The sequence below is a fragment of the Canis aureus genome, chromosome 31 (assembly GCF_053574225.1).
Source record: "Canis aureus isolate CA01 chromosome 31, VMU_Caureus_v.1.0, whole genome shotgun sequence".
NCBI lineage: Eukaryota > Metazoa > Chordata > Mammalia > Carnivora > Canidae > Canis > Canis aureus.
The window spans coordinates 3139163-3155327 of record NC_135641.1 but is presented as its reverse complement, the minus strand read 5'-3'; positions in this window follow the sequence as shown (position 1 = coordinate 3155327).

Genomic DNA, 16165 nt, shown 5'->3' with positions numbered 1-16165 from the left:
TCACCTGGACATGGTGAGTCGGATCCCCACCTGGTCCTCACCTGTAACTGGTGATTCTCGTTCCCACTTGGACATCCTGTGGACCTAGTGGCTGCAGTGTTTCTAGCTTCTCATGTACCTCGTGACTCTGGTCCCCACCAGGGCCTCACCAGGACCTGGTGAGTGTGGTTGCCACCTGCACCTCACCTGGACTTGTTGATTCTGGTCTGCACCTGAGACTACCCTGGATCTGGTGACTGTGGTCCCCACCTGGTCTTCACCTGGATTTGGGGACTCCGGTCCCCATCTGGGCCTCACCTGGCCCTGTTGACCATGGTCCTCAACTGGGCACAATTGGGGCCCGGTGACTGTGTTCCACAAATGGACCTCACCTGGACCATGTGACTCTGCTCCCCCTCTGGGTCTCACCGTGCCCTAATGACTGTGAACCCCACTTTGGCCTGACTTGGACCTGCTGACCCTGGTTGCCACCTGCGCTTGACTTCGACCTGTTGACTCTGGTTCTTTCTTTTTTCTTTTTTTTTTAAATTTATTTTTTATTATTGGTGTTCTGTTTACTAACATACAGAATAACCCCCAGTGCCCGTCACCCATTCACTCCCACCCCCCGCCCTCCTCCCCTTCTACCACCCCTAGTTCGTTTCCCAGAGTTAGCAGTCTTTACGTTCTGTCTCCCTTTCTGATATTTCCCACACATTTCTTCCCCCTTCCCTTATATTCTCTTTCACTATTATTTATATTCCCCACATGAATGAGAACATATAATGTTTGTCTCTCTCCGACTGGCTTACTTCACTCAGCATAATACCCTCCAGTTCCATCCACGTTGAAGCAAATGGTGGGTATTTGTCATTTCTAATAGCTGAATAATATTCCATTGTATACATAAACCACATCTTCTTTATCCATTCATCTTTCGTTGGACACCGAGGCTCCTTCCACAGTTTGGCTATCTTGGCCATTGCTGCTATAAACATCGGGGTGCAGGTGTCCGGGCATTTCATTGCATTTGTCTCTTTGGGGAAAATCCCCAACAGTGCAATTGCTGGGTCGTAGGGCAGGTATTTTTTTAACTGTTTGAGGAACCTCCACACAGTTTTCCAGAGTGGCTGCACCAGTTCACATTCCCACCAACAGTGTATGAGGATTCCCTTTTCTCCGCATCCTCTCCAACATTGGTTGTTTCCTGTCTTGGTAATTTTCCCCATTCTCACTGGTGTGAGGTGGTATCTCATTGTGGTTTTGATTTGTATTTCCCTGATGGCAAGTGATGCGGAGCATTTTCTCATGTGCATGTTGGCCATGTCTATGTCTTCCTCTGTGAGATTTCTGTTCATGTCTTTTTCCCATTTCATGATTGGATTGTTTGTTTCTTTGGTGTTGAGTTTGATAAGTTCTTTATAGATCTTGGAAACTAGTCCTTTATCTGATATGTCATTTGCAAATATCTTCTCCCATTCTGTAGGTTGTCTTTGAGTTTTGTTGACTGTATCCTTTGCTGTGCAAAAGCTTCTTATCTTGATGAAGTCCCAATAGTTCATTTTTGCTTTTGTTTCTTTTTCCTTCGTGGATGTATCTTGCAAGAAGTTACTATGGCCGAGTTCAAAAAGGGTGTTGCCTGTGTTCTTCTCTAGGATTTTGATGGAATCTTGTCTCACATTTAGATCTTTCATCCATTTTGAGTTTATCTTTGTGTATGGTGAAAGAGAGTGGTCTAGTTTCATTCTTCTGCATGTGGATGTCCAATTTTCCCAGCACCATTTATTGAAGAGACTGTCTTTCTTCTAATGGATTGTCTTTCCTCCTTTATCGAATATTAGTTGCCCATAAAGTTCAGGGTCCACTTCTGGATTCTCTATTCTGTTTCACTGATCTATGTGTCTGTTTTTGTGCCAGTAGACTCTAGTTCTTTCAAGGGCCTCAACTGTACCTGGTGATCCTGGTTCCCACCTGGGACTCACCTGGACGTGGTGACTCTTTTCACCACGGGGACTCACCTGGACCTGCTTACTGTGTTACACACCAGGGCCTCAAGTAGACCTGTTGACCATGGTCCCCAAGCCGGCCTCACATGGACCTGTTGCCTCTGATCCCCCCCGGGCCTCCACGTGTACCTGGTAACTCTGGTCCTCACCAGGGCCTCATCGGGACCTAGTGACTCTGGTTCCCACCTGGGCTTCACGTGGATCTGGTGACTCTGGTCCCCACCTGGACTTCACCTGGATCTGGTGACTCTGGTCAGCACCAGGACCTCTCCTGCACCTGGTGACTCCTTTCCAACATGGACCTCACCTGGATCTGGTGACTCTGGTTCTCAGTTTGGCCTCACCTGGAACTGGTGTCTCTCGTCCCCACTTATTTTTTTTTTCAATTTTTATTTATTTATGATAGTCACAGAGAGAGAGAGAGAGAGAGAGAGAGAGAGAGAGGCAGAGACACAGGCCGAGGGAGAAGCAGGCTCCATGCACCGGGAGCCCGATGTGGGATTCGATCCCGGGTCTCCAGGATCGCGCCCTGGGCCAAAGGCAGGCGCCAAACCTCTGCGCCACCGAGGGATCCCTCTCGTCCCCACTTTGACCTAACTCAGAACTGCTGAATCTTGTCCCACCTAGACCGCATCCAGACCTGGTGACTCTTGTCCCCAGCTATGCCTCAATTCGACCTGATGAATCTTGTTTTCAAGTGGGCCTCACATGTATCTGGGACTCAGCTGGATAGAGTGGCTCTGGTTCCCAAAAGGGGCTCACCGGATAATGCTGACTGTGGTCTTATTCTATGCCTCACCAGTACCTAGAATTCTGTTCCCCATCTGGGCCTGGATGGCCCTAGTGACTCTGGTCCTCACCCAGGCATCATTGGGACCTGGATACTCTATTCCACACTGGGGCCTCACTTTGACCAGGCACCTCTGGTCCCATTCTGGGCTTCAAACTAAACTAGTTACTCTGGTTACCACTCTGGGTCTCACCCTTACCTGGTGACTCTGGTCACTGCTTGGGCTTCACTTGGGCCTGGTGAATCTGGTCCTTAGCTGGTCCGCACCTGGATCTCGTGACTGATCGCCACCTGGGCCTCCCCGGGACTTGGTGAATCCTGTTGCCACCTGCGCCTCACCTGGTCCTTGTGACTGTGGCCCCACCTGGACCTCACCTATATCTGGTGTCTCTGGTTCCCATATGGGGCTCTCCTGGAACTGGTTCCTGTGGTCTCCTACTGGCCTCACCTGGAACTCAATGACTCTGATCCATATTTGGGCCTCTCCTGCACCTGTTGACTCAGGTGCTTACCTGGGCATCATTGCGACCTGGATAATCTCTTATATACCTGGGCCTCACCTGGACCTGGTGACCGTGGTCCCACCTGGTCCTCACCTGGACGAGGTGACTGGTTCCCACAGGGACCTCACCTGTACCTGGTGACTCAGGTCCTCATATGGGCATCATGGGACCTGGTTCCACAGTTCCACATCGGGGACTCACCTGGACCTAGTGATTCTCGTCCCCTTCTGGGCCTCAACCTGACGTGGTGACTCTGGTCCCCACCTGGATATCACCAGAACCTGGTGTCTCTGGTCCCCGTCTGGGACTCACCCGGAGCTGGGGACACTGGTCCTCAACTAGGCCTCAGCAGGACCTGGTGAATCTACTCCTCACTTAGGCCTCATCTGGACCTTGTGACTCTTTTCCCACCTGGCATCAATGGGACATGGTTACTCTGTTCCCCACCTGGGCCTCACCTGGACATGATAACTTTGCTCCGCACTTTGGCCTCAACTGGTCCTGATGACTCTGGAGCCACCACCTAGGCCTCAATCTGGATCTGGTGACTGTGGTCCCCACCTGGGTCTCACCTGGAACTGGTGACTCTCGTTCCACATGAATCACACCTGGACCTGGTGACTGTGGTGTTCTTGTAGACTCACTTTTACCTGGTGACTCTGGTCCTCACTAGGGCCTCTCCTGGATTTGGTGACTCTGGCCTGCAGGTTGGCCTCACCTGGACCTGGGGAGTGGGGTTGCCACCTGGGCCTCACCCATACCTGGTGACTCAGGTCCCCAAGTGGTTCTCTTGGACCTGGTGAATCTGGTCCTTACCTGGTCCTCTCCCAGACCCGGGGACTCTGGTCACCCCCTGGGCCTCAACTGGACCTGGTGAATCTGGTCCCCACCTGGGCCACACCCAGTCCTGGTGACTTTGTTCCCCACCTGGACCTGATTGCTGTGGACTTTTTCTTGGCCTCACCTGGAACTGGTGACTCTGATCCTATCTGGGCGTCACCCAGAACTGGTGACTCTGGTCCTCACCTGGGCATCCTTGGTACCTGGTGACTCTCTTCCACACCTGAGCCTCTCCTGAACATGATGATTCTTGAACCTCTCTGGGCCTCACCCTGACCTGGTGACTCTGGTGCCCATCTGGATGTCACCTTGACCAGGTGATTCTGGTATCCCTCTAGGGATCAACCAGATCTGGTGATTCTGGTCCTCAACTGGGCCTCACCTGGACCTAGTGAATATGCTCCATCTGGGCCTCATTTGGACCTGGTGACTCTGGTCCCTCTCTGGGCATCATCGGGAAATGGTTCCACAACATGGCCTGCAGTATGGCCTCACCTGGACCTGGTGAGTGGTGTTGCCACCTGGGCCTCACCCATACGTGGTGACACAGGTCCCCACGTGGGCTTCACTTGGACCTGGTGAATCTGGTCCTTACCTGGTCTTCACCCGGAACTGGTATGTCTGGTCACCACCTGGGAATCACATGGGCCTGGTGAATCTGGTCCCAATCTGGGCCTCACCCTGTCCTGGTGACTTTGTTCCCCACCTGGACCTGATTTCTGTGGACTCCTTCTTGGCCTCACCTGGAACTGGTGACTCTGATCCTAAGTGGGCCTCCCCCAGATCTGGTGACTCTGGTCCTCACCTGCAGATCATTATGACCTGGATACTTTGTTCCAAACCTCAGCCTAAGCTGGACATGATGACTCTGGAACCCGTCTGGGCCTCACCCTGACATGGTGACTCTGGTCCCCATCTGGATGTCACCTAGACCAGGTGAATCTGGTACCACTCTAGGCCTCAACTTGACCTGGTGGCTCTGGTCCTCAACTGGGCCTCACCGGGAACTAGTGAACATGCTCCCCACCTGCGCCTCATCTGGACCTGGTGACTCTGGTTCTGCCTGGGCATCATCGGGACATGGTTACTGTATTCCCCACTGGGACTCACCTGATCCTGGTAACTCTGGTCCTGACTTTGGCCTCTTCTGTACCAGGTGATTCTGTCTCCACCTGGCTTCACCTGTACATGGTGATTCTGATCCTAAGCATGGCCTCACCTGACCTGGTGATGGGGAACCCATCGGGACCTCACCTGGACCTCATGTCTCCGGTCCCACCGGGGCCTCACCAGGACCTTGTGTCTCTGGTACCCACCTGGATAGCATCAGGATATGGTTACATTCTTCACTAACAGTGACCCAGCCGGACCTATTAACTCTGCTCTTCACCTGGGCCACACCTGGACATGGTGATTCTGGTCTGCACCTGAGACTACCCGGGATCTGTTGACTGTGGTCCCCACCTGGGCTTCACCTGGATATTTTGACTCCGGTCCCCATCTGGGCCTCACCTGGCCCTGTTGACCATGGCCCTCAACTGGGCAAAATTGGGACCTGGTGACTGTGATCCACAACTGGATCTCACCTCGACCAGGTTACTCTGGTCCCCCTCTGGGTCTCACCGATCTCTAGTGACTGTGAACCCCACTTTGGCCTGACTTGGACCTGCTGATCCTGTTTGCCACCTGCGCCTGACCTCGAACTGTTGACTCTGGTTCTTTCAAGGCCCTCCCCTGTACCTGGTGATCCTGGTCCCCAACTGGGCCTCACCTGGACGTGGTGACTCTTGTCACCACCGGGGACTCACCTCGACATGCTTACTGTGTTCCATACCTGGGCCTCAAGTAGATCTGTTGACCATTGTCCCCAAGCCGGCCTCACATGAACCTGTTGCCTCTGATCAAAACCGGAACTCACGTGTACCTGGTTACTCTGGTCCTCATCTGGGACTCATCTGGACCTAGTGAGTCTGGTCCCCATCTGGGCTTCACGTGGATCTGGTGACTCTGGTCCCCAACTGGACTTCACCTGGATCTGGTGACACTGGTCCCTACCAGGACCTCTCCTGGACCTGGTGACTCTCTTTCCAACATGGACCTCACCTGGATCTGGTGACTCTGGTCCTCAGTTTGGCCTCCCCTGGACCTGATGTCTCTCGTCCCCACTTTGACCTAACTCAGAACTGCTGAATCTTGCCCCACCTAGGCCGCACCCAGACTTGGTGACTCTTGTCCCCAGCTATACCTCAATTCGACCTGATGAATCTGGTCCTCACGTGGGCCTCACATGGACCTGGGACTCAGCTGGATACAGTGGCTCTGTTTCCCACAAGGGGCTCACCTGATACTGGTGACTGTGGTCTTATTCTATGCCTCACCAGGACCTAGTGATTCTGTTCCCCATCTGGGCCTGCATGGCCCTAGTGACTCTGGTCCACACCCAGGAATCATTGGGACCTGGATACTCTATTCCACACCTGGGCCTCACTCTGACCAGGGACCTCTGGTCCCAATCTGGGCTCCAAACTAAACTGGTTAATCTGAATCCCCCTCTGGGCCTCACCCTTACCTGGTGACTCTGGTCACCCCTTGGGCTTCACTTGGGCCTGGTGAATCTAGTCCATAATTGTCCGCACCTGGATCTGGTGACTGGTCGCCACCTGGGCCTCACCTGGACTTGGTGAGTCTTGTTGCCACCTCTGCCTGACCTGGACCTTGTGACTTTGGTCCCACCTGAACCTATCCTGGATCTGGTGGCTCTGGTTCCCATATGGGGCTATCCTGGACCTGGTTCCTGTGGTCTCCATCTGGCCTCACCTGGAACTCAATGACTCTGATCCATATTTGGGCCTCTCCTGCACCTGTTGACTCTGGTGCTTACCTGGGCATCATTGAGACCTGGATACTCTCTTATATACCTGGGCCTCACCTTGACCTGGTCACTGTGGTCACACCTGGGCCTCATCTGGACGAGGTGACTGGTTCCCACAGGGACCTCACCTGGACCTGGTGACTCAGGTCCTTATATGTGCATCATGGGACCTGGTTTCTCAGTTCCACATCGGGGCCTCACCTGGACCTAGTGATTCTCGTCCCTCTCTGGGCCTCACCCTGACGTGGTAACTCTGGTCCCCACCTGGATATCACCAGAACCGGGTGACTCTGGTCCCCCTCTGGGACTCACCTGGAGCTGTGGACACTGGTCCTCAACTGGGCCTCAACAGGACCTGATGAATCTACTCCTCACTTATGCCTCGTCTGGACCTTCTGACTCTTTTCCCACCGGGCATCAATGGGACATGGTTACTCTGTTCCCCAGCTGGGCCTCACCTGGACATGATAACTTTGCTCCGCACTTTGGCCTCAACTGGTCCTGATGACTCTGGTCCCCCCAACTAGGCCTCAATCAGGACCTGGTGACTGTGGTCCCCACCTGGGTCTCACCTGGACCTGGTGACTCTCGTTCCCACATGAACCACAGCTGGACCTGGTGACTGTGGTGTTCTTGTAGACTCACATTTACCTGGTGAGTCCGGTACCCACAACGGCCTCACCTGCATCTGGTGACTCTGGCCTGCAGGTTGGCCTCACCTGGACCTGGTGAGTGGGGTTGCCACCTGGGCCTCACCCACACCTGGTGATTCAGGTCCTCATGTTGGTCTCTTGGACCTGGTGAATCTGGGCCTTACCTGGTCCTCTCCCAGACCCGGGGACTCTGGTCACCACCTGGGCCTCACCAGGAACTGGTGAATCTAGTCCCCATTTGGGTCTCACCCAGTCCTGATGACTTTGTTCCCACATGGACCTGATTGCTGTGGACGCTTTCTTGGCCTCACCTGGAACTGGTGACTCTGATCCTATTGTGCATCTCCCAGATCTGGTGACTCTGGTCCTCACCTGGGCATCATTGATACCTTGGTACTCTGTTCCACACCTGAGCCTCACCTGGATATGATGACTCTGTAACCTCTCTGGGACTCACTCTGACCTGGTGACTCTGGTCCCCATCTGGATGTCACCTGGACCAGGTGATTCTGGTACCCCTCTAGGGCTCAAGGTGATCTGGTGACTCTGTCCTCAACTGGGCCTCACCTGGACCTAGTGAATATACCCCATCTGGGCCTCATTTGGACCTGGTGACTCTGGTCCCTACCTGGGCATCATCGGGATATAGTATCAGGCATGGCCTGCAGGTTGGCCTCACCTGGACCTGGTGAGTGGGGTTGTCCTCAACTGGGCAAATTTGGGACCCGGTGACTGTGTTCCACATGTGGCCTCACCTGGACCAAGTGACTCTGGTCCCCCTCTGGGGGTCACCATGCCCTAGTGACTGTGAACCCCACTTTGGCCTGACTTGGACCTGCTGACCCTGGTTGTCACCTGCGCCTGACCTCGAACTGTTGACTCTGGTTCTTTCAAGGGCCTCCCCTGGACCTGGTGATCCTGGTCCCCACCTGGGCCTCACCTGGACGTGGTGACTCTTGTCACCACCGGGGACTCACCGGGACCTGCTTACTGTGTTCCACACCTGGGCCTCAAGTAGACCTGTTGACCATGGTCCCCAAGCCAGACTCACATGGACATGTTGCCTCTGATCCCCACCGGAGCCTCACGTGTACCTGGTAACTCTGGTCCTCACCTGGGCCTCATCAGGACCTAGTGAATCTGGTCCCCACCTGGACTTCACCTGGAACTGGTGACTCTGGTCCACCCCAGGAGGTCTCCTGGACCTGGTGACTCCTTTCCAACATGGACCTCATGTGGATCTGGTGACTCTGGTCCTCAGTTTGGCCTCACCTGGACCTGGTGTCTCTCGTCCCCACTTTGACCTAACTCAGAACTGCTGAATCTTGACCCACCTAGGCCGCATCCAGACCTGGTGACTCTTGTCCCCAGCTATGCCTCAATTCGACCTGATGAATCTGGTCCTCATGTGGGCCTCACATGGCCTGGGACTCAGCTGGATAGAGTGGCTCTGGATCCCACATGGGGCTCACCTGATACTGGTGACTGTGGTCTTATTCTATGCCTCACCAGGACGTCGTGATTCTGTTCCCCATCTGGGCCTGCATGGCCCTAGTGACTCTGGTCCTCACCCAGGCATCATTGGGACCTGGATACTCTATTCCACACCTGGGACTCCCTTTGACCACGGACCTCTTGTCCCATTCTGGGCCTCAAACTAAAATGGTTACTCTGGTGCCCCCTCTGGGAATCACCCTTACCCGGTGACTCTCGTCACCCCTTGGGCTTCACTTCGGCCTGGTTAATCTGGTCCTTAGCTGGTCCACACCTGGATGTGGTGACTGGTCGCCACCTGGGCCTCACCTGGACTTGGTGAATCCTGTTGCCACCTGCGCCTCACCTGGACCTTGTGACTGTGGTCCCACCTGGACCTCACCTGGATCTGATGGCTCTGGTTCCCATATGGGGCTCTCCTGGTCCTGGTTCCTGTGGTCTCCATCTGGCCTCCCCTGGAACACAATGACTCTGATCCATATTTGGGCCTCTCCTGGACCTGTTGACTCTGGTCCTTACTTGGGCATCATTGGGACCTGGATACTCCCTTATATTCCTGGGCCTCACCTGGAACTGGTGACTGTGGTCCCACCTGGGCCTCACCTGGACGAGGTGACTTGTTCCCTCAGGGACCTCACCTGGACCTGGTGACTCAGGTCCTCATATGGGCATCATGGAACCTGGTTTCTCAGTTCCACATCGGGGCCTCAAACTGAACCTAGTGATTCTCGTCCCAGTATGGTCCTCACCCTGACGTGGTGACTCTGGTCCCCACCTGGATATCACCAGAACCGGGTGACTCTGGTCCCCCTCTGGGACTCACCCGGAGCTGGGGACACTGGTCCTCCACTGGGCCTCAACAGGACCTGGTGAATCTGCTCCTCACTTAGCCCTCGTCTGGAACTTGTGATTCTTTTCCCACCTGGCAGCAATGGGACATGGTTAGTCTGTTCCCCACCTGGGCCTCACCTGGACATGATAACTTTGCTCCACATTTTTGGCCTCAACAAGTCCTGATGACTCTGGTCCCCTGACCTAGGCGTCAATATGGACATGATTGCTGTGGACTCCTTCTTAGCCTCAACTGGAACTGGTGAATGTGATCCAGATTCAGGATCCCCAATCTGGGCCTCACCTGGCCCTGTCAACCATGGTCCTCAACTGGCAAAATTGGGACCCGGTGACTGTGTTCCACCCCTGGACCTCACTTGGACCAGGTGACTCTGGTCCCCCTCTGGGTCTCACTGTGCCCTAGTGACTGTGAACCCCATTTTGGCCTGACTTGGACCTGCTGACCCTGGTTGACATCTGCGCCTGACCTCGAACTGTTGACTCTGGTTCATTCAAGGGCTTCCCCTGTACCTGGTAATCTTGGTCCCCCCCTGGGACTCACCTGGACGTGGTGACCCTTGTCACCACCGGGGACTCACCTGGACCTGGTTACTGTGTTCCACACCTGGGCCCCAAGTAGTCCTGTTGACCATGGTACCGAAGCCTGCCTCATATGGACCTGTTTCCTCTGATTCCCACCGGGGCATCATGTGTACCTGGTAACACTGGTCCTCACTTGGGCCTCATCTGGACCTAGTGACTCTGGTCCCCACCTTGGCTTCACCTGGATCTGGTGACTCTGGTCCTCAACTGGGCCTCACGTGGACCTATTGAATATGCTCCATCTGGGCCTCATTTGGACCTGGTGACTCTCTTTCCTACCTGGGCATCATCGGGACATGGTTCCACTGCATGGCCTTTAGGTTGGCAGCACCTGGACCTTGTAACTGTGGTTCTACCTGGGCATCATCGGGACGTGGTTACTCTATTCCCAGTGGGACTGACCTGATCGTGGTAACTCTGGTCCTGACTTTCGCGTCTTCTGTGCCATGTGACTCTGGCTCCCCCTGGACCTCACCTGTAAGTGGTGACTCTGATCCTAAGCATGGCCTCACCTGACCTGGTGACTGTGGTTTCCATCGGTACCTCACCTGGTCCTCATGTCTCTGTTCCCAACTGGGACTCACCAGGACCTTGTATCTGTTACACACCTGAGTAGCATCAGGATATGGTTACACTGTTCACTAACAGTGACCCGGCCGGACCTATTAACTCTCGTCTTCACCTGGTCCACACTTGGACATGGTGACACTGGTTCCCACCAGGGTCTCACCTGGACATGCTGACTCAGATCCCCACCTGGTCCTCACTTGTAACTTGTAATTCTCGTTCCCACATGGACATCATGTGGACCTGGTGGCTGCAGTGTTTCTAGCTTCTCATGTACCTCGTGACTCTGGTCCCCACCAGGGCCTCACCGGGACTTGGAGAGTGGAGTTGCCACTTGGACCTCACCAGGACCTGGTGATTCTGGTGTCCACCTGAGACTACCCTGGATCTGGTGACTGTGGTCCCCACCTGGGCTTCACCTGAATTTGGGGACTCCGGTCCCCATCTGGGCCTCACCTGGCCCTGTTGACCATGGTCCTCAACTGGGCAAAATTGGGACCCTGTGGCTCTGTTCCACAACTGGATCTCACCTGGACAAGGTGACTCTGGTCCCCCTCTGGGTCTCACTGTGCCCTAGTGACTGTGAACCCCACTTTGGCCTGACTTGGACCTGCTGACCCAGGTTGCCACCTGCGCCTGACCTTGAACTATTGACTCTGGTTCTCTCAAGGGCCTCCCCTGTACCTGGTGATCCTGGTCCCCAATTGGGCCTCAAGTGGACGTGGTGACTCTTGTCACCACCTTGGACTCACCTGGACATGATTACTGTGTTCCACACCTGGGCCTCATGTAGACTTGTTGACCATGGTCCCCAAGCCGGCCTCACGTGGACCTTTTGGCTCTGATCCCCGCCGGGGGCTCACGTGTATCTGGTAACTCTGATCCTCACCTGGGCCTAATCAGGACCTAGTGACTCTGGTCCCCACCTGGGTTTCACCTGGATCTGGTGACTCTGGTCCCCACCTGGACTTCACCTGGATCTAATGACTCTGGTCCCCACCTGGACCTCTCCTGGACCTGGTGACTCTCTTTCCAACATGGACCTCACCTGGATCTGGTGACTCTGGTCCTCAGTTTGGCCTCACCTGGACCTGGTGTCTCTCGTCCCCACTTTGACCTAACTCAGAACTGCTGAATCTTGCCCCACCTAGCCCGCACCCAGACCTGGTGACTCTTGTCTCGAACTATGCCTTAATTCGACCTGATGCATCTGGTCCTGACGTGGGGCTCACATGGACCTGGGACACAGCTGGATAGAGTGGCTCTGGTTCGCACAAGGCGCACACCTGATACGGATGATTCTGGTCTTATTCTATGCCTCACCAGGACCTAGTGATTCTGTTCCCTATCTGGGCCTCCATGGCCCTAGTGACTCTGGTCCTCACCCAGGCATCATTGGGACCTGGATACTCTATTCCACACCTGGGCCTACCTTTGACCAGGGATCTCTGGTCCCATTTTGGGCCTCAAATTAAACTGGTTACTCTGGTTCCCCACTGGGCCTCACCCTTACCTGGTGACTCTGGTCACCCCTTGGGCTTCACTTGGGCCTGGTGAATCTGGTCCTTAGCTGGTCCGCACCTAGCCCTGGTGACAGATCAACACGTGGGCCTCACCTGGACTTGGTGAATCCTGTTGCCACCTGCGCCTCACCTGGACCTTGTGATTGTGGTCCCTCCTAGACCTCACCTGGATCTGGTGGCTCTGGTTCATATATGGGGCTCTCTTGTACCTGTTCCCTGTGGTCTCCATCCGGCCTCACCTGGAACACAATGACTCTGATCTATATTTGGGCCTCCCCTGGACCTGTTGACTCTGGTCCTTACCTGGGCATCATTGGGACCTGGATGCTCTCTTATATACCTCGGCCTCACCAGGACCTGGTGACTGTGGTCCCACCTGGGCCTCACCTGGACGGGGTGACTGGTTCCCACAAGGACATCACCTGGACCTGGTGACTCAGGTCCTCATATGGGCATCTTGGGACCTGGTTTCACAGTTCCACATCGGGGCCTCACCTGGACCTAGTGATTCTCGTCCCCCTCTGGGCCTCACCCTGACTTGTGACACTGGTCCCCACCTGGATATCACCAGAACCGGGTGACACACCCGGAGCTGGGACACTGGTCCTCAGCTGGGCCTCAACAGGACCTGGTGAATCTACTCCAATCTTAGGCTTCGTCTGGACCTTGTGACTCTTTTCCCACCTGGCATCAATGGGACATGGTTACTCTGTTCCCCACCTGGGCCTCACCTGGACATGATAACTCTGCTGCACACTTTGGCCTCAACTGGTCCTGATGACTCTCGTCCCCAAACCTAGGCCTCAATCTGGACCTGGTGACTGTCGTCCCCAACTGGGTGTCAGCTGGACCTGGTGACTCCCGTTCCCACATGAACCACACCTGGACCTGGTGACTGTGGTGTTCTTGTAGACTCACATTTACCTTGTGAATCCCGTCCCCACTAGGGCCTCACATGGATCTGGTGACTCTGGCTTGCAGGCTGGCCTCACCTGGACCTGGTGAGTGGGGTTGCCACCTGGGACTCACCCATAACTGGTGACTCAGGTCCCCACGTGGGCCTCTTGGACCTGGTGAATCTGGTCCCCATCTGGGCTTCACAAAGTCCTGGTGACTTTGTTCCCCACCTGGACCTGATTGCTGTGGACTCTTTCTTGGCCTCACCTGGACCTGGTGACTCTGATCCAATCTGCGCGTCACCCAGATCTGGTGACTCTGGTCCTCACCTGGGCATCATTGGTACCTGGTGACTCTGTTCCACAGCTGAGCCTCAGCTGGACATGATGACTCTCGAAACTCTCTATGCCTCACCCTGACCTGGTGACTCTGGTCCCCATCTGGATGTCACCTGGACCAGGGGATTCTGGTACCCCTCTCGGCCTCAACCAGATCTGGTGACCCTGGTCCTCAACTGGGCCTCACTGGACCTAGTGAACATGCTCGATCTGGGCCTCATTTGGACCTGGTGACTCTGGTCCCTACGTGGGCAACATCGGGACATGGTTCCACATAATGGTCTGCCGGTTGGCCTCTTCTTGACCTGGTAACTCTGATCCCTACCTGGGCGTCATCGGGACACGGTTCCTCTGCATGGCCTGCAGGTTGGCGTCACCTGGACTTCGTACCTCTGGTCCCTACCTGGGCATCATCGGGACACGGTTCCTCTGCATGGCCTGCAGGTTGGCCTCACCTGGACCTGGTGAGTCGGCTTGCCACCTGGGCCTCACCCATGCATGGTGACACGGGTCCCGACGTAGGCCCCAGTATCCTGGTAAATCTCGTCCTTACCTGGTCCACAACCGGATCTGGTAACCCTAGTCACCACCTGGGAATCACCTGGACCTGGTGTATCTGGCCCCATCTGGGCCTCAACCAGTCCTGGTGACTTTGTTCCCCACCTGGACCTGATTGCTGTGGACTCCTTCTTGGCCTCAACTGGAACTGGTGACTCTGATCCTAACTGGGCCTCACCCAGATCTGGTGACTCCGGTCCTCACCTGTGGACCATTATTACCTGGATACTCTGTTCCACACCTGAGCCTCACCTGGACATGTTGACTCTGGATCCCTTCGGGGCCTCACCCTGACATGGTGACTCTGGTCCCCATCTGGATGTCACCTACACCAGGTGAATCTGTTACCCCTCAAGGGCTCAAATATACCTGGTGACACTGGTCCTCAACTGGGTGTCACCGAGACCTAGTGACTATGCTCCCCACCTGCGCCTCATCTGGACCTGGTGACGCTGGGTCTACCTGGGCATCATCGGAACATGGTTACCCTGTTCCCCACTGGGACTGACCTGATCCTGGTAACTCTGGTCCTGACTTTGGCCTCTTCTGTACCAGGTAACTCTGGCTCCACCTGGGCCTCACCTGTAACTGGTGACTCTGATCCTAAGCATAGCCTCACCTGACCTGGTGACTGTGGTTCCCATCGGGACCTCACCTGGACCTCATGTCTCTGGTCCCACCTGGGCCTCACCAGGACCTGGTGTCTCTGCTACCCACCTGGGTAGCATCCGGATATGGTTACACTGTACACTAACAGTGACCCAGCCGGACCTATCAACTCTGTTCTTCACCTGGGCCACTCCTGCATGGTGACACTCGTTCCCACCTGTGTCTCACCTGGAAATTGTGAGTCAGATACCCACCTGGTCCTAACCTGTAACTGGTGATTCTCGTTCCCCCATGGATATCATGTGGACCTGGTGGCTGCAGTGTTTCTAGTTTGTCATGTACCTCGTGACTCTGGTCCCCACCAGGGCCTCACCGGGACCTGGTGAGAGTGGTTGACAACTGCACCTCACCTGGACCTATTGATTCTGGTCTACACTTGAGACTACCCTGGATCTGGTGACTGTTGTCCCCACCTGGGCTTCACCTGGATTTGGGGACACCGGTCCCCATCTTGGCCTCACCTGGCCCTTTTGACCATGGTCCTCAACTGGGCAAAATTGGGACGCGGTGACTGTGTTCCACAACTGAAACTCACCTGGACCACGTGACTCTGGTGCCCCTCTGGGTCTCACCATGCCCTAGTTACTGTGAACCCCACTTTGGCCTGACTTGGACCTGCTGACCCTGGCTGAAACCTGCGCCTGACCTCGAACTGTTGACACTGGTTCTTTCAAGGGCCTCCCCTGTACCTGGTGATCCTGGTCCGCAACTGGGCCTCACCTGGACGTGGTGACCCTTGTCACCACTGGGGACTCACCTGGACCTGCTTACTGTGTTCCACACCTGGGCCTCAAGTAGACCTGTTGACCATGGTCCCCAAGCCGGCCTCACATGGACCTGTTGCCTCTGATCCCCACCGGGGCCTCACGTGTACCTGGTAACTCTGGTCCTCACCTTGCCCTCATCTGGACCTAGTGACTCTGGTCCCCACCTGTGCTTCACCTGGATCTGGTGACTCGGGTCCCCACCTGGACCTCACCTGGATCTGGTGACTCTGATCCTCAGTTTGGCCTCACCTGGACCTGGTGTCTCTCGTCCCCAC